The sequence below is a fragment of the Vanacampus margaritifer genome, chromosome 11 (assembly GCF_051991255.1).
Source record: "Vanacampus margaritifer isolate UIUO_Vmar chromosome 11, RoL_Vmar_1.0, whole genome shotgun sequence".
Lineage (NCBI taxonomy): Eukaryota > Metazoa > Chordata > Actinopteri > Syngnathiformes > Syngnathidae > Vanacampus > Vanacampus margaritifer.
Window position 1 is genome coordinate 14,139,606 of NC_135442.1, and position 18,298 is coordinate 14,157,903.

At 40.0% G+C, this 18,298-nt stretch overlaps 1 protein-coding gene across 4 annotated transcripts in view; it reads right to left on the reverse strand.

The window, feature by feature from the left end:
• Positions 1 to 17,602, reverse strand: part of nck2a (NCK adaptor protein 2a) — a 56,035-nt gene extending 38,433 nt beyond the window's left edge. For 3 of the 4 annotated variants that reach the window (XM_077580575.1, XM_077580579.1, XM_077580577.1), the window contains exon 1: positions 16,485 to 16,747. The gene's annotated coding sequence lies outside the window, so the exon portion shown is untranslated. Of the gene's footprint in view, positions 1 to 16,484; positions 16,748 to 17,455 lie in introns of those variants that run through there. The other variant, XM_077580576.1, reaches the window with a different exon arrangement.
• Between the last annotated feature and the right edge of the window lie 696 nt (positions 17,603 to 18,298).

The window sequence follows — 18,298 nt, forward strand, 5'->3', positions numbered from 1 at the left end:
GCCAATGGGAACGCATTCCCACCTACCCTCCCTCCTTCCACTTCATCCCACACGGTTTTCAAGAGGGAAGCTGCTTTAAGAGAACATTTGGAGTAAAATCAATGGAGCGTTGGGCATTGACTGAGCAGAGCCAGCAGCTCGCTTTGAGGCTCGGCAATGTTAATCAGCCCAATGGTCCTGTTCAAAGATACTTGGCCCACTGAGTAGCTTGGTGGTGTTTACAAGTACAGCTGCTGCTGCTACACATCACTACTAAAAGATGTTGACTCACTGGCGGCTCTTAGAACAGTTTATCAACTCAACAAGCTTTCAATCTGTCGCCTTAACACACACACATGCGTGCACACCGGGATCTAATGTGAGGGTAACCCAGGCTGTTTACTCGAGGGGGTTTTAAGTGAAATTGATCAAAACAGTGTGGTTTGAACTAGAGATGGATACAGTAATTGATTAAATATTATAAGCATTAAAAGGAACCCCGACTGTAAGTTAGATCTATATTATTTATTTGGTTGTTACTAACATAACTATGAGATTAATTTTTCAAAAATAATTTGCAGTTTAATACATTTTGTAGAAACTTTATTTGGAGGCATTTGAAGCAAGTTAAGCCTCGTAGCGTTCCTAAAGAAACAACAAGTGATGGTGAAAGTCACCCCTCCCCCATGCCGGCTCTCGTCATTCACCAGATGCATTCAAGAGTTTTGATTGTCCCTTTAAGAACGCACCGTAGACTTACCTTGCTTTCTTTATAGGCATTTCAAATTGCTCGGTAGAGAGCCAGCCGCCATTCTACGTTGCTATGCACGGAATGCGTTGCGACGTAACAAGTCAATGGCGGCGTACGTCCAAACTGGAAATGATTTTTGAAAAATTAATCTAATAGTAATGTTAGTAACAAGTTAGCCAAATAAATAATATAGAGCAAACTTGTCATTACAGTTGGAGTTCCTTTAAATAAAAATGTTGTCAATTACGTGGACTTGATTGGTGATTGTGTTGAGACAAACAGCGCAATACATATATTAAAAATTATTTGATTTGATTTGATTTATGGATTGTCAGCTAGTCTACTTCGCATAACAGGACTAGGCATAGGCTAGGATTAGTGCACTGCTCTTAACCCATCAAGGGGATGAAAAAAAAAAGGTCTACTGCAACCCCAAACTGGGCCAGATTAAACCCGAGAGTCAACAAACCCAAGGACAAGCTTAATGTTTTGCAATGCAGATTACTTACTAATTCCCAAGTTAACATAATAAAAACATTCAAATTTAATGATCACTCTGTGCATATTTTGAATTTAGCAGCTGGAATAATCCCTTTTTTTGCCGAGTAATTTGGTGTTCTCTAAAGTGTAGAAACTTCAGATTGTACACAGGTAAGATTTTCAATTAGCTAGCACTACTGTTCAGTTGCACTACCGACAAAGCAACAGACGCAACCGTTATAAAAATCTGTGTAACAAACAAATAGAAAAATATAACCTGGGGAAAAAATCTGTGAAACACTTTCGCACCCCTCATTTTAAGTATTATCCTTTGTTCTATAAAAGCAGAGAATCAGTTAAAGAAGGTTTTCATTGCAAATTAAGTAAGTATAATGCATTGACAGGAAGGTATAATACCCCTTTATTCCGACTACGCTATATCTCACATCTGAGCAATTTTTAATGTCACTTCCATTTTCCATCACTTTTTCAGGGCTCTCTTGCATCAGCATAGCCAACATTGTTGAGTGAGTCTCCACGGCAACCATTGCTGGGTGGTCTCGTTTTCAGTGGCGGGGGGGGCATTGCCAAAGAATTTGACTTTCCGTCACCCGCTGAGATTCATAACATTTCTGCGCTAAAAGAAAGTTTAATGCAGTTGAACATTTGTGCTTTAGACAGAAGCTTGATTTCACTACCATGGATTATTTTAGTTTTTTTTGCAGGAGCTCCTCGATGCTCACTTTGCTCAATTCCCAAACAGCGCAGTTGTTTTTCACCATGCACACATCTCGGCTCAGGAAAAACACGCTGGCCCTCCAGGGTAGCTTGTTTCCCCAAAAGCTATCCTCTCTGCAACAACCTGCAACAACCTGCAGCAAGCTGCGATCATTATACAGTAAGCTTTGTCTGTCGGCTCGAGTCGGAAGAAACGTTGCTATTTTTGTTTTCTCGTGCTCCGGTGTAGTATTCATGTCCCCTGGCACAACCATCAAAAATGGATGGGAAAATAAATGAGGAAAGACTATCCAGCAACATTGCTGTAAATTCAGGAAGGAAGGAAACAATGAAGGAAGTTTTAATGTAATTGCTTTCCAAAAAAAAATAAAAATTACGTACCACGGTATATTGTTTTGCAAAAGGAACAAGTTCTAGGTATATTTTCAACGAAATAGCATCACGTAGAACAGAACTGTTTGTTAATGAAGTCATTTCAGTTTAATTTGCACTGTATTTGTTTTATTAATGATCACACAAATCAGTCGTATTGTATTTAATTAGGAGTTGAATGATTACAGTATTGTACAGTAACAAAGTCGCCGTATTGAAACCAGCCTGTTTTCTTTTGAATTGCTGTTCACTATATTCACTTAAAAGGACAAAAAAAAATCCTCCAAAGAGAACACAACTTTTTCCCATTTATTTATTAATATGTGAAACAAAATATATCCCCAAAATTTTCTTTTTTTGGGGGGGAAAAATTGTGTCGTTTTCTTGTTAAATGCTATTTTTCCCAAAGGTATCCAAAACATAATACATTGTTTGTTTATAAGTTAACAATACATGGAGGTTTTGGTCAGGTGGCTATCTTGCAAACAAAGCAAGCATCCTTCCCAGTTCTCACCATCCAAAGTAAATCCTGACAGAGAATCCTCGACATACGAGGTTTTGCGTTTTGGCCGTTATTTTTTTCTGTTCAGTGTGGCCCCAAAAGTCTAAAATTAATATACAGTATGAACTCTTTCAACTGAACAAAAAAAAAAAAAACGGAGCCATCATCTGAAACTAAAGGAGAACTGCAGATTCCCCATAGCACATTCATGTACTAAGAACATCGGCAAACTTCCACCACGTTTGCCTGCTGGGGATAAACTACAGCAACGGCAGTGAACATTTCCCCGCCCAGCCAAATCCATACAATGATGCCGAAAGAGAAACACTCATTTATATTCCTGCAACCAGATGCTACAAACACGCAGGGTAATGATTTGTGCTAAATAGCTGCTAGCTGCCGTGCGTGTCCCCGGAGAGTAAGCAGCACGAGAGGCTACATGAGCAGACGTGGTGGCCTGAGAGAATTGATTAGTTTATCTGCCATTGCTTCTTACACAGGAGGGGATATTGCTGCAACTGTGTGAACTTCCACTCACCATCACAGTAAGCGCGATCGGATAATTAGCAGCAGTTAGGCCAGTGGCTGGTTGACATATTTAATACGACAGGGCATTGCGGAATCCCCTTACACACCGACATGGTGTTGACTTTGTATTAACGTACTAGCATAATGCCTGGTAATAAGGCACACTTTTTCAGGCAATTGAAACACACACACAAAAAAGAATCAATCAAACAAAATATGGTCATGAAATTGTCCCAGTATCTTGGCAAGTCCCTTACCGAATAGGTCCACTGTACGAATACATGTACCATTACCTTTCGGACACTAGGGGTGGGAATCTTTGACTGTCTCAAGATTTGATTCCAGTTTTGGGGTCTGCGGTTCGATTCACAACAATTTATGATTTAAAATAATTTGATTGACAATGATTTCTGCTTCCATCTATAGATGTGCAAAGAATCTGACTCGCTAATTAGCATGAGCGCACTACTCGCGGCACTTTAACTCTTTCACTGCCACTGACGTTAAAAGACGTCAAGTAAAAACCTACGGAGGGCTGCCAATGACGTTAAAAGACGTCATCCAATTTATTTTTATTTTATTTTTTTCGAAACGGGTGCTGGCAAGCCTTCCGCATCTGTTGTGAAAGTTTCAAGGAGGTCTGTTGTGCCTAATGACTATTTTTGGCCCCTAGAGGGCAGCGATGACTCTCTTTTGACAAGATCGGGTGGGCGTCAGTAGAGGCGGAGCTAGAGCGTCGAGCAGGAGATCAGAATGGAAAACAAAGGAAAAATGGCGACCGGTTGCGAGGAGCTCACGCCCGAGCCGTTTTTTTCAAAGACCAAAAGCATCGACCAACGCTAAAAGAGCACATTGATGACGACGATGATCATCATCGATGATGATGAAGGTGAATCCAAGCTTGACGGCGAAATTGGAAGCGCTGACGCGGCGGCTATGACGGCGTCATAACGCGGAGCACAACCGAGCACGCACAGGCGGACGTTCGATCGGACGACGGAGAGTGCCCCGAGTCCAATGCATATTCATCGGAGGAGTGTGTACAGTCTGCTACTTGCTATTTATTCCCCGGAAAAAAAGGCGGTCAAGAAAGTGTAACGTTTGCACGCGAAACGGACAAGCGAAAGTGAAAGTAAACTGTTGTGCGAGTCCAGCGGCGTCTCCTTGCACGCAGGAGAGCGTTACAAAAAGAAAAACTGTATTTGAAACATCCACATAATTGTAAGTAGTACCACAGTTGCACACATTTGTAAATAGTTTGCGAAATTGTTTTGTCAAATTGTTACACTGTTGAATGGACATAAACGTATTTTGCAATCAAAAAACACTTTTTCATTGTTGGTGAAAGCGTTTTACAGAAGTAAAGCACTATTTAGGGGTTTGTGGCATCATTCATGGACAAAAAGAAGTGTACAATTCACTAGAGTGCATGAAATAACATCGTTTCACAAAAAGCTATTTTTCTCCGTTTTTTGTTTCAAAACAGAGAATTTCGGTGAAAGTAACCATTTTCTATTGTTGATTACTGAAGAACGGAATAAGGTAGAAACAAACTTTTTTTTCTGATGAAAGATGAGAGTCCAATCTTTCATTTGGTAGTATGTGTGTTTCCATAGTCCAAACACAACATTTTCTGTGGAGATCAGTCAAAATGCTTAAATCGGCTGGCACTGGCGACATCCCGTTTCTGAAAATGTCTGGCAGTCAAAGAGTTAATCACTCAAAAGAATGGCTAGTCAAACAAAAACGCTTCAGGAATTGTAGTGTTCCCTCGTTTTCCGCTGGGGTTAGGTTCCAAAAAATACCCGCAATAAATGAAATCCGCAAAATGGTTAGCTTTATGTTTTACATTTATTATAAATGTTTTAAGGCTCTAAAACCCCACACCACACAGTTTATACACTTTTCTCATCGAGGCATTTACATTTTCTCACATTTCTCAATGTTCAAACCTTCATAAATTTTATAAAATAGGTACATTCCTCTAAAAAAAAAAAAAATGCTTGCAAAATTGAACCAAAAAAATCCGCTCAACAAGCGAAGCCACGAAAAGTGAAAACCGTTAAAGCGAGGGAACACTGTATACAGAGAAGCATGTTCAAATTACTCACGGGTAGGACTGGGCAATAAATCTAATTATTATTTGATTAATCGTCATTTTGAAAATCGACTCCTTGAAAATGTGCTAAATCGTGAAATCGAATTTTGTCTCCTGGACTATTAAAAGCTGTTGTTCTTATGTTCTGTTACAGCCCGATGTTATTGCGAGCTGTAATTTTGCTAACTATGAATGTTAAGTTTACGTTAAAACAGATTTAGAATCAGTATACATTATACATTTTGCACAGGAATTATTTTTAAATAAATGTTTTTTGGGTTTATTAGATTCAAATCGATTTAAATCGTAATCGTGCCGAATGAATGAAAATATCGAGATTTTATTTTTTGGCCATAATCACCCAACCCTACTCACCGGCATATGTTCTTCCTACGCTGCAAAAAAAACTTTTATTGGCATAACTTGATCGTGACTTTTTACTTCTACTCTCTAATCTGGCTACAAGTTAACACTGTATCAGAACGTGTGGAACTACACTGCCCCTAAGTGGCCAATTCGTGTACAACATGAACAGCGCTCCAAACGTAGGCACACACAAACAAGAGCAAGACAGTATAAAATTATCAAAATAAAATTGATTTTGGGACATTTGAAAATCGATTCTGAATCGTACTAAATGATGCACATCCCTATCTGACACATACATTAAAATATTCATATATTCCAAATGAAAGGCAAAAAGTGTACAACTGAATTCCGCTTCCACAAATGTATTCATTAGCCGAAACACATTACAGACTATCACGAGCTTCCACTAACACAGTTTCAAAGTCCTAATTTCAGTAAATACAGTATCTGTATGAATAAACATAATAAATAAATAAACGGGGGAAAATCTTAATTTAATCTGTGGTGTCTTAAATGAAGAACCCCCTGTAATTTTTTACCACTCGTCTGTGACCCACACAGATGAATCCACGACCAACTTTTGGGTCCCGACTCACCGGTTGAGTATCACTGCTCTGCAGTATAAGCGTGCCTGTAGAAAGTGACAGCGGACTTCATTTCATCCAAATTTAAAGTTCAGCCTCAGCTGCTGAGTGGGTGATGTAACACAGCAAGTGGGAGAAGTGTGGAACTGTGCTCATCGTTTGCTGTTAAACTCTCAGCGTACTGCCGAGAAAGACCAACTGTGCAACGGAGGCCTGGGGCAAGCGTGTATTCGTGCGTGTGCGTGTCTGAGCAAGAGAGACCAAATACTGTTTGTGTGCCGTCTTGAATCCTCAAGAGAGCCCTGTGGCATTCAGAGCGATCCATCTCATAAATAAAGCAGGACTTCCTTCAGCTGCAGTCATGTTTGCGCGTGTGCGTGCGTGCGTGTCAAAAGAGAGGCAAAGGGGAGGTGGTGGAGGTGGGGGACGAATGGATTAGGAAGCCGATCATATTCCTCCATTCAACTCAGCAGCAACACAGCACATCCCGGGACTAATGTCCTTGAGGACAACAGAACAGGCTCAAAATGAGATGGCTATTGACTTAATCATCCTTACAAAGCTAAGACCATTTTCAAGCTGAAACAACCGTAACAATCGATTAGTAACATCCATCAATTGGGGGGGGGGGGGGGGGGGCAAGACAAAAAAATCAACAGGAGTGCTGCTTTGTCACATTGAGTTTATCACATTTTTAAATAAAAGAAACGTACCACTTTGGCCACTTGTTTAAATTTAAAGTGTCTAAACTATCAGTATACCATTTTTTGTTTAAAAATTACACACATTAATGATGTTTTGAAAATGTCCACATAAATTTACATTTTCTGGCTGCAAAGCACAGAGCAAAGCAACGGGTGGCACAACAACAACCCATAACCATTCGGACACGTAAGCCAATGAGAATATTGGGAAAAGTCTTTCTGTAAAGGACAACGATAAATGGAAGACAAAGGGACACGGGCATTGACAGCAGGGATGAAGAAAGAGCAAAGTCATCGATTCAATAAATAATTAAGAATTAATTATCATTCTTGGAATTGATTGTTGATAAACTGTGTCTAGAAGAAATCCCCCCTGCTCTTCCCAGGGCAGAAGAAATGTTTGTCGATGGTGGAAATCTTGTCCTGAGGTCAATCCTGGTGGAGAAACCAGACTTACACAATTGATTGGCTGTTGCAGCCAAGCTTCCGGGAGACCGTGTGCTTAAAGTCAACATTCAAGGCAACTGACACACTCACTCCTTCTTCAATGTTGTAGCATTATTTGACATAGAGTACGTAGTAGAATTGTGGTGGGATTGCTTTTTACATGAACTCAAGCAGATCATGTCATGTACACTGTTTAAATGTGTTCAATCCAGTGCTAGAGTTCCATAGCACATATTATTGCAGCAATTTGCGTCAACTGGTAAACACATTAAGCATAAATTTACACATCCGTATTTTTTTTTCCTTCCATATCAAATGAGCATGTTTTGAGCACCTGGAGGTTTAAACTTTCCACCAATCGGCCCGGCTATATCGAATCGGCCGATATTTTGCATTTTATGCACATTTTGTGATTGGCGGTAACGTTTTAATTTGCTGATCCGATCAATGACGTCATGAATTGGCTCTGAGGAATATAGCATTAAAGCTGTGTGGCCCCCGATACCGATTCCGATACCCAGCTTTGCAGTATCGGCCGATGCCGATACCTAAGTTTTTTTTTCTCAACATGAAAAAGCTGTCTTGCCATTGGTTCAGAGCATTCAAGGGCCAAAAGGATATCTTAGCTCGGCATGCAGTGAACATGTCACACATCAGTGAATGCATCCAAAGTCCTAAATTAGCGTCAGAATTAATGGTATCGGCATGCTACTTCTTAGTACACCCCGATACCACTGTTTTAATGCAGTATAGGGGCCTCTGCCGATACCTGTATCGGTATCGGAACAACACTACCACATAACTGTACATTTATCAATCATTTATTTGTACGCGACCAATGCATTAATGTATCTTTGTTTTGCTCCGCAACGGTGTGCATCTGCTAATACTTGTAACAATTTCCTTTGTGGTACTGAAAATACAGTACTTCAAATGACTGACATACCAAAAGTATCATACACAATAAGTATATAATACGTTTGCGAGTCGATGTTAATTGCATCAGAGGCATCTACAGCACTCCGGTGGGTACAATAGCGGTTTCATCACCAAAAAACTTGGGTGCTGTTTGTGCTGTCTTGTGTTTATTTTGGTTTGGAGACACCACCCAATGTTGGGCAAAGCCTACGTGCAGTCATTAGTTTCTTCGGAGTTTTGGATTGTTCAGCGAAAAGATTATTATGGGAAGTGACAAGCATGTGACCGCCACGAGTCCATTAACTCAATTGTTCACAATTTTTAAATTTGTGTAAAATGTCTTTGTGAAAACAAAAAAAAGAAAGACATTACGCAATTGTCAGCTAATGTGATGAGCTCGCTTCATAACGCTCTCACTGCCTTCAAAGATATATTACGCAAAAGTCCCACGTTCACCACCAACACTTGAAGTCTACAGCGCTAGAATTCATTCGCATTCTGCTTTACTTCTTTCTGCCATGCAGGAGTTATGACTCATGAATCCACAAGTTCTTCATTAGAATTATTTTAGATTGCTATTTTAAAAAAATAATAATAATCTGCTTAACTGTTAACGAATAAACGATTTATATACAAATCACATCCCTGTTTTTTTTTTCTCTCCCTCATTTCCTTCCTTGGGGCATGGCAAAGATTGATTGGTAAACATTGGAGAAAATGCCAGTGTATACTCAAGTAGTACATATATTTCTTATGATCGCAGATTGGTTTATTTAAATTTGCCGATTGGTCTAAAAAAATCTTCGCTCAAGGTTATCATACCGTCTGAATCTGATTCAGGCCCATTCCTATGCCAAGTTGCTACTTTCACACATAAAACACATATGGACGGGGTGCCCTTTCCCTCATATCTACTACAGAGTCATATTATTGAACGGTGTGGGTGATGGGTGGGCAAAGATCAATTGACTTTAGCCATGGCTCCCTCTCCCTCCCCATCAACCTGCAGGGAAAACCCTTTTACAGATGCGAATTGGAGTGGTTAGTGGAGCGCTGCCGCCTTTCAACTGCCTCCGCGGGAGTGCTAGTAGACTGTTAACGAGGGCGAACCTCAGAGGGAGGCTACGTAGCTCTACGGGGAACCCCGCTAGCATGGAGCGCTCGATGAGATGCTGATCATGTTGTGGTCTAGACCAATGAATGTTTGGCTGCCTGATTGACGGCTAGAACTGCCAAAAGGGAGAGCAGGCACTTAATCAAAGAATTAGAGCATGAAGGGCTGCGGCGTCCAATCCAAACAAGACGATGGAATAAACACCTAAAACATTTTCACTACTTAGAAGTCACCAAAAATTGAAGAAAACCACAGAAGCTTGAATAAAATGCAGATCTCCTGTAGGAAATGTTTATTTCCTCTACAACGAAAACTGTGACGTGCATTTCTCTTCAAGTACTACAATTTTGTTATACTGGAAAATATTGAGCAACTAATATGCAGAGCTGAACTGTCTCTCATTCATCATGTTTATGTCACTGCACAATGACAACCTCGTCCACTTGGAATAACACAGGGGTCAGCGACGTTTCCTGTCAAAAGAACCATTTTTAGGCCAAATAAATACCCAAAAAGCCGTCTGGAGACGCAAAACATTTAATGATGGTGATGAAGGAAACAGTGTACTAATGTTAGTCTAACGTACTGAAAGCCTAAGAGCTCATTAGAGCTACACCATGACAGAGAAATATGCACCACATCACCCAATAGAGATTTGGATTTTTTCTTTTGTAGTTTTTTTTTTATACATTTGGACTTTTCTAACCTTTCTGTGAAATTTCTGACATGTTTGGCAATTTTATGGACATATGGATTTTTTGGGACATTTTATGGCAATTTTGAAAATTGTTTCTGCTTTTTTTGCTATCAATTTTCTGACATTTTTGGCAATGTGGATATTTTAGTCACTTTTTACACATTTTTAGGTATTTTTAAAATACTTTTCATTTACCCTTTGTCTCTTTTTCTGACAACTTAACTCTTTGACTGACAGACGTTTTCAGAAAAGGGATGCCGCCAGTGCCAGCCGATTTAAGCATTTTGACTGATCTTTCAAGGTCCACAGAAAATGTTGTGTTTGGACTATGGAAACACACATACTACCAAATGAAAGATTGAACTCTCATTTTTCATCAGAAAAAAAAGTTTGTTTCTACCTTATTCCGTTCTTCAGTAATCAACAATAGAACATGGTTAGTTTCACCAAACGATGTTATTTCATGCACTTTAGTGAATTCTACATTTCTTTTTGTCCATGAATGATGCCACAAACACCTAAATAGTGCTTTACTTCTGTAATACACCACCACCAACAATGAAAAAGTGTTTTTGGATTGCAAAATACGTTTATTTCCATTCAACAGTGTAACAATTTGACAAAACTATTTCGCAAACTATTTACAAATGTGTGCAACATGTGTACAAATACAGGTTTTCTTTTTGTAACACTCCCCTGCGTGCAAGGAGACGGAGCAGGATTTGCACAACAGAGTAGTTTCACTGCAGATTGTGCCTTTCACGTGCAGACGTTACACTTTCTTGACGGCCTTTTTTTCCGGGGAATAGCAAGTAGCAGACTGTACCCACTCCTCCGATGAATATGCATTGGACTCGGGGTACTCTTCGTCGTCCGATTGAACGTCCGCCTGTGCAGAAGTGCTCGGTTGTGCTCCGCGTTTTCCGGTGTTAGCATCGCTAGCCGGTGAACCTTTATGACGTCGTCATAGCCGCCGCGTCAACGCTTCCAACTTCAGCGTCAACCTCGGAGTCACCATCATCATCATCGATGATGATCATCGTCGTCATCAATGTGCTCTTTAGCATTGGTCGATGTCTTTCGTCTTTGAAAAAAATTCCCAAGTGTGAGCTGCTTGCAACCGGTCACCATTGTTCGCTTCCTCGGCCATCTAGCTCCGCCTCACGTCTTCTACTGACGCCTACCCAATCTTGTCAAAAGAGAGTCATTGCTGCCATCTAGGGGCCAAAAATAGTCATTAGGCTAACTATATCTGCTTGAAACTTTCACCACAGCTGGCCAAGGCTTTCCTCCACCCGTTTCAAAAAAAAAAAATTGGATGACGTCTTTTAACATCATTGGCGGCCCTCCGTAGGTTTTTACTTGACGTCTTTTAACGTCCATGGCAGTCAAAGAGTTACAATTTTGGACTGTGACATTTTTTGAAAATGGAACTATTCATTTTTATTTAATCAATTCATCTAAAAAATATTTTATCATTTTATATATGTGAAAAAATATTACATTCACGTTTATTTAATGAAATTATTAATTTCTACTTCTTCTTGAGAGAGGGGGGGACTAAAGAGCCAAATGTGGCTCCAGAGCCGCAAGTTGCGGACCCCTAGACTAACATAATGAGATTCTCCAGGTTCTCTTGCATGTAGTGTTATAATGGTATGTTAATCAACCAATGAACGTTTGTTTTCGGACAACACCTGCCTTCCTCATTTATCTTTGATTTGAAGATCAGACATGGAAGCCAAAAACGGATTGCCCTTACTTTGCTTTAATCAATGTGGTGTCAGTAATATTAAATAAGGATAATGCTATCATAACATCATTTCAATATTTCAACTTGATACACATTATCTTTGCAGACATTCCTAATGCTAATGTCAGACCAAAGCGCTATTTGCATGATGCGATTACATAGTAAGCCAATGCAATTCACGTAAACAGGTGCGAGATACGGCGACCGGCACTGTGAGCTGCACAACACAGCCAGCTTCCAATACCGGACGGGACCGAGACAAAAAGGTGCAGGCTTGGAAAACGTTGAGTGAGGATGTTCGCCTATATGTTAAGTGTATTGCCTGTCTACAGCTGTTGAACTGTGAACCAAGCTAGCAATAGCATTAGCCAAAGTTTTAGCACACACATTGGTCATTTGACTAGCGATGTCAATATTGATAAAATATTTGCACCTCCTCTCGCCCCATTCCTCTGTTGATATGAGATCAGGCCCAACACACAAGACAATATTTACTTCTGTAAACATGGAGCCAAATGACGCTGGGTTTTTTTGTGTACTGTATGCCAGTCGATATTGTGCTTTGTGTGCATGTGTGTCACATCACGGACATATTCGCAGTAGAGGTTGCATTTGTTTTTGTAATGTGAACGACTACATAAAAAGATCAAATTTACACAAAATCTGAATTGGGCATCATGCCCTGCAGTGTAAACGTAGCTTACAGGAGGCAATACTAACAGATTTATATAGGCTCTTAGACTCACACAGTCTAAACAAAAGACCAAATCCCCAATTTATTTTAAATATCATCCAGCAGGTAATTTCCCCATTTAAATTTAGCAAAGAAATCTCCAAGCAGTCTCTGTATATCAGTGTCACATTCCAACTTTCCACTTCCCGTACTACTGGGAGTTAACTTATGACATCACAGGTACTGGAACCGGCTTGACTCATCCCCACTTTCCTTTCTCGTTGGTTCTCCTCTCGGCCTAGGAATCCCAGAGCAAGATTAGGCCTGGTGCCCGGTGGTAGCAGTGTGTGAGTTGACAGACTGTTACTTCAGTTGTTGGGACTGAGAATTAGAAACTCAGCACGGGTGGCTGCCGATGGAGGCGATGACAGACACGGACAGCGTCGAGACCAGAACAAACACACTCAATAGACAAAGGGGAACACTAAGGACAAAGATCTTAACATGCCAACTGGAAACTGAAAAAAAAAATAAAAGACAGATGCTCGTGACAGCACAAATCCACTTTCTCCTTCCTCATGAATGGCGTTCGAGGAGTGATCGCCATTGTCTTAGCAGCAAACACAGCGAGTTTAATGTTTACCCACTGACCAGATTACAGTTGATTATAATAACAATGGAATGACCTTTATCTTGCCACCCAATCGGGCTCGTCGCCAGTGTGCCCATCTGTGCTCGCTCTTCATTAAACTCTTTGCTCCAGTAAGGGCCGTAAATCTCACTTTCAACATTGAAACACCGATTCATGGGATAATCCGCAGTACGTTGGCTGCATGCAAACGTCTCCCATCAATCAAAAAGTGGGATTGTCCAGATAATCACAAATCCCTTTTAAACTGCCTGAAAACTATAACAAGAACAGTGTATTTAGTATCTTGGGAGATAGTATCATAGCTGGAGCACTGCCTGTGTGCAAAAATATTACAGAATACTGGGAAGGGGTATAGTGTTGAATTGTTGATATACTGGCATTAGGATTCATTTATTGTCATTATACACAGGTACAATAAAATTGTGAAATTAGAAGATTTGGACAATTTAAAATCAAAAAATGGCTCCAAACGATTACCCGATTATGAAAATAGTTGTCGATTAATTTGGCAATCGATTACTTGATGATTAATTTTGACACCTCTAGTGAATAGTGCAGAGGCTGTTGGTTTGATTTATTAACTGTCCAAGTAATACATAAGAAAAACAGTTATTTCATTGTCAATGTGTAAAAGCACAACCGTGTGTCCACAACCCGTCTTCGCAAGAGTTCCGTGCAAAAAGTAAAGCCAGCCTACTGGAATATCTTCTGCCATGGTTCTGATGAAGCTATTTTGGAAGGATGTCTGAGTGAAATAGGGTAATCATTGGTGTTCTAGAACTATTGACAATCCTTCATCAGAAAGCAGCAATGAGCAATTAGTCTTAACTCATTACTGGGCAATCAAGCTTCAATGACAATTTGTCTGTTGGAAAATCATGTAATCGTTTTAGGTGCTCAGCAAATATTGACAGAGACAAAAATGGTTGGTACTGCTGTGTATGAAATTGGAAATCAGACGCTATTAGTTCTCGCAACATCAACATCATGCATCTATTTAGAAGGAAGAGTCGCTGGTGACTAAAGGTTTCCTTTTTCATAAGTAAAATTACAATCAGCAGGACTGAAGAAAGGATAGACAGCTACACAACAAGCTGACAGAAAGGGAATATATGAAGTATTTTATCTGATTTCCTATACGTTACCATTTTAGTCACAGTATCAGACTCTTGACTTGCACAGTACCAGCTCGGCTCAGCTAACTTTCCTCGGCTCGAGGTATTTGCCGGTCCACATCAAAATAGTACCATGGTAAAAAGTGAGACCAAGCACATTGAATGTGTCAATCAGAACAAAAAACACACTAAAAGACTACAAAAATGGAGCACTTATTTTGTATTGACTTTCACTGCGAGGAGACAAATGAAATTAGGAGACTGATCTCTGCAGCAAAATGGAGACTGCGGATTATAACACTGCGGCAGCCAGAGCTAAGACACAGAAACAGGGAAACTAATGTTAGCTATTGCTTTTGGCATTTTAGCTGGATATGCTCAAATATATCCTCATTTTAACTTAGCACATTAGGAACCGCAGCGGACTAGCTACTAGACATAGTATGAGCTTTTGCCAATGGAAAATATTTAAAACTAACTACGGTGCATTGTCAGTACCATACGATGAGCTTGGTGGTACAGTTATCACTTCATAAGTAAAATTTTAATAGGATAAGAGAATCTCTATGTTAGAAACTCTTGTTTCCATGCAACAAAGCAGACTAGTGCTGCCGTAGTGGAGGTCTCAGTGGATGTTGCCATAGCGGTGGTCTGCTTGGATGTTGCAAAACTTTCTAAAAAGGGACACATCAATAAATTTGAATATTATGGAAAAGCTCATTCATTTCAGTAGTTCAATTCACTGCTTTTCAGAAGGCCAATACATGATGAAGGCCAATGAATTTGGGGTTTTACTATGTGTGACCACAAAATGAGTTTCACTTCTTAAATTGAACTAATGAAATAAATCGACCTATTTAATATTCTAATTTAGATAAACCCTTATATATTCTCATTTTGCCATTGAAACTCAATTCCACACAATTGACAGAATTCCTAACAATCAATTAATCGATCATAATGACCATACCTTGTATACAAGCAACTTGTGCATCACTTAATGCAGAAAAGGTGGACCTGTTTCAAGATCCAGACTAGAGTACTCAAAAATGTATCTAAATATAATTGAATAGTGTCTTCACATGTTGAAAATAATTGTAGCAAGGGTAATTCTACACATTATGGTTTGCAACTTTCCAGGACGAACTCACCTGTCATAAGTGTCAAGGGTACAATTCACACTCCGAAGAGTGTGTTCAATGAGGTCAGAGGCAAGTTTCTTCAAAACATTCCTTGCACTCTTTCGTCCGCTCACCTTCCACATACCTGACATTTCAAGTGAACCTTGTACCAGCACTACACCACCGGCCTTACCGGAAGGGTGTGCCTGCAGAAAAGGTAGGCCTTGCAAAAAGTGTCTGCACCGAAACCCAAAGCCCACTCATCAAATGTCATTACTACGAACCATTCAAGTAAGAAACATGAATACATCTGCCTGTGTCAGGGAGAAATCCCAAATCTGTGCATGGAGTCCATTAAACAGCCAAGCAAGACAGGTTGCAGTACTAGCCATGAAGAACCATTACAACTAATGACAAGCCATGAGATTCAATGTTTATATTTCAAAACAGTATTAACTTAAAAACATAACATTTGGGTTGACACCATTGTTTTACCAAATGACTCAGAAAAAAAATCATACATCCAGGAAAACAGCTGTGCATAGACGTCTGTGCCACGATTAAAACGATTCCTGGACTCTCGCACAGCAATTGAACACATGTATTGAAGCTGTTTCAGGTTATTAATTAAAGGGGGTGGATAAAATTGATTATATTGGCTGTTTTGGGGAAAACGAGGACAAATGCGGCGCAAGTGGCGGAGGTAGTAGCGTTTCTGACCGGACAAAGACCCTGCGTCAGAGCTTCAAAAGTGACGAGAGCAAGCAGGCGTTTCGTCACAACTTTTACTGCCGTTTGCCATTTAAGACTCTTAACAACGTTTAACACGGCATCATGTGGGTTTTGGAGGGTAAAAAGTTGTTAAGTTGGTTCACGATTCGGAGCTTACCTTAGTGTTTGCTTCAGGGAGAAACGGCGACACACTGCACGACCCCAGGAAAAAGCCGCCTGGCAAAAGTAACTTAGCCAAAAAACGGACGTTTAAATAAACCGAATGATATGTTTTGCAGATTTTTCTTTTTGTTGAAATCGCAGACTGTAGTATTCAAGCAATACACGTACTCCCTTGTTTTTCTGTCGCAGGCTTGAATGCCTCCACCGCCACCAACCTTCCACACCGCATTCACAAGGAACAAGCTAGAAAGGGGTTAGAGCTACACTTCCGTTGTTGATTTTCAAAATAATACCATACCCGATGTTTGTCAGGCGCTGCGTTTAACGTTTATTTTGAATTCATTACCGCTTTGAATCGCCTGTTGTATTTATCGCCAGTCCATGTGACAACACAAATGCCGGAACTAGTAAATTGTACCAGTTTTTCTTTTTTTATTAATTCACACTTCAACATCCAATTAAAACTGACCACATAAACGGTGCTGTCAAACAAGACACAAGAAAAAGAAAACACTCAAAACAAAAACAAAACAAAAGGTGTAATCGGACAGTAAAGTTTTTAAGTTATTAAATACGGACAAGGCTTGCTTCGTCTTCACCCTACGTAATGTCCTTCCAAACTCTTCAATTTCCTTACAATAAATCAAAAACAAAGGTCGACATTTAATAAATTTACATTTGTGAATAAATTGTTTTGCCATTATTATCAAAGTATTGATCACCATTTCCCTTGTTCTGTCTTGTGTTACAATCCCAAACGTAATATTCTTGAAATCCAGTGTTAGTGAATCATTGTCCTCTGAAATCCAGCGCTAAAATGCATCCCAAAATGTCTTGGATTACACACATTCAAAAAACAAATGTTCCAAACTCTCTCTATCACAGCCACAAAAAAGCACAGCATATTTGTTCTAACTTAAACCTCTGTTTCATAAAGTCCCCACAAGGATAAACATCATTCATTACCTTAAAATGTGTTTCTTTAGCCTTCGGTTATATGGGTAGAGTAAGGTACCGGGTTAGTAAATTGTACTAGTACTCGCCGCTGAGGAAGAGCGACATGAGGGATGATGTCGCCCTCTTGCCGATTACCAGAAAAAGTGTACAGAGCCATGAGGAGGGACGGAGGATCAAAAGTGCCAAAATTAAGTACATAATAAAATACATTGGTTTATTGATTTCAGTATTTACTTATGTCAACATATACTTATTAAGATATGCATCCATGTATTTATTTATTGCTATATTTATTTAATTGTTTAAGTATTTAGGTTTCTCACTATTTATAAAATGTTGCCACAAATTGCCCCAGTGTGTCACGAAATAGGCGCTGTGGTCCCTGTGTGTTGTAGTCTAATACAGCAGAAGCACTTGAGGACTTCCTCTAAGTATGCAAAGAGAGCGGAAATAACTCCCAAGATCTTCTATAATCACGCATAAAGTGCATGCAGGGGTATAGCCAGAATTTTTTCAGTGGGGTGGCCAGGCCAGCACAACACCTCTAAGAGGGTGACAGGATTTTTATTTTATTTTTTTATCATAGTGATACTGCTTTGGATTTAGCCTCCTGCCCGAGGGGAGGCGGCTATGTGCAGGTTGGAGTGGGTCCTTGATGATGCAGAGAGCCTTCTTTCTACATCTGCTAGTGAAGATGTCTGTTATTCCGATCAGGCTGTTGCCCACAATCTTCTTTACCATCTTTTGAAGAGCCTTCCTTCTTTGCAACCGAGCAGCTGCTGCATGTGCCACACCTTGATGCTGGTGCTGAGGACACTCTCTAGTCTCCACCACCACATTCGTGTAAGCTCC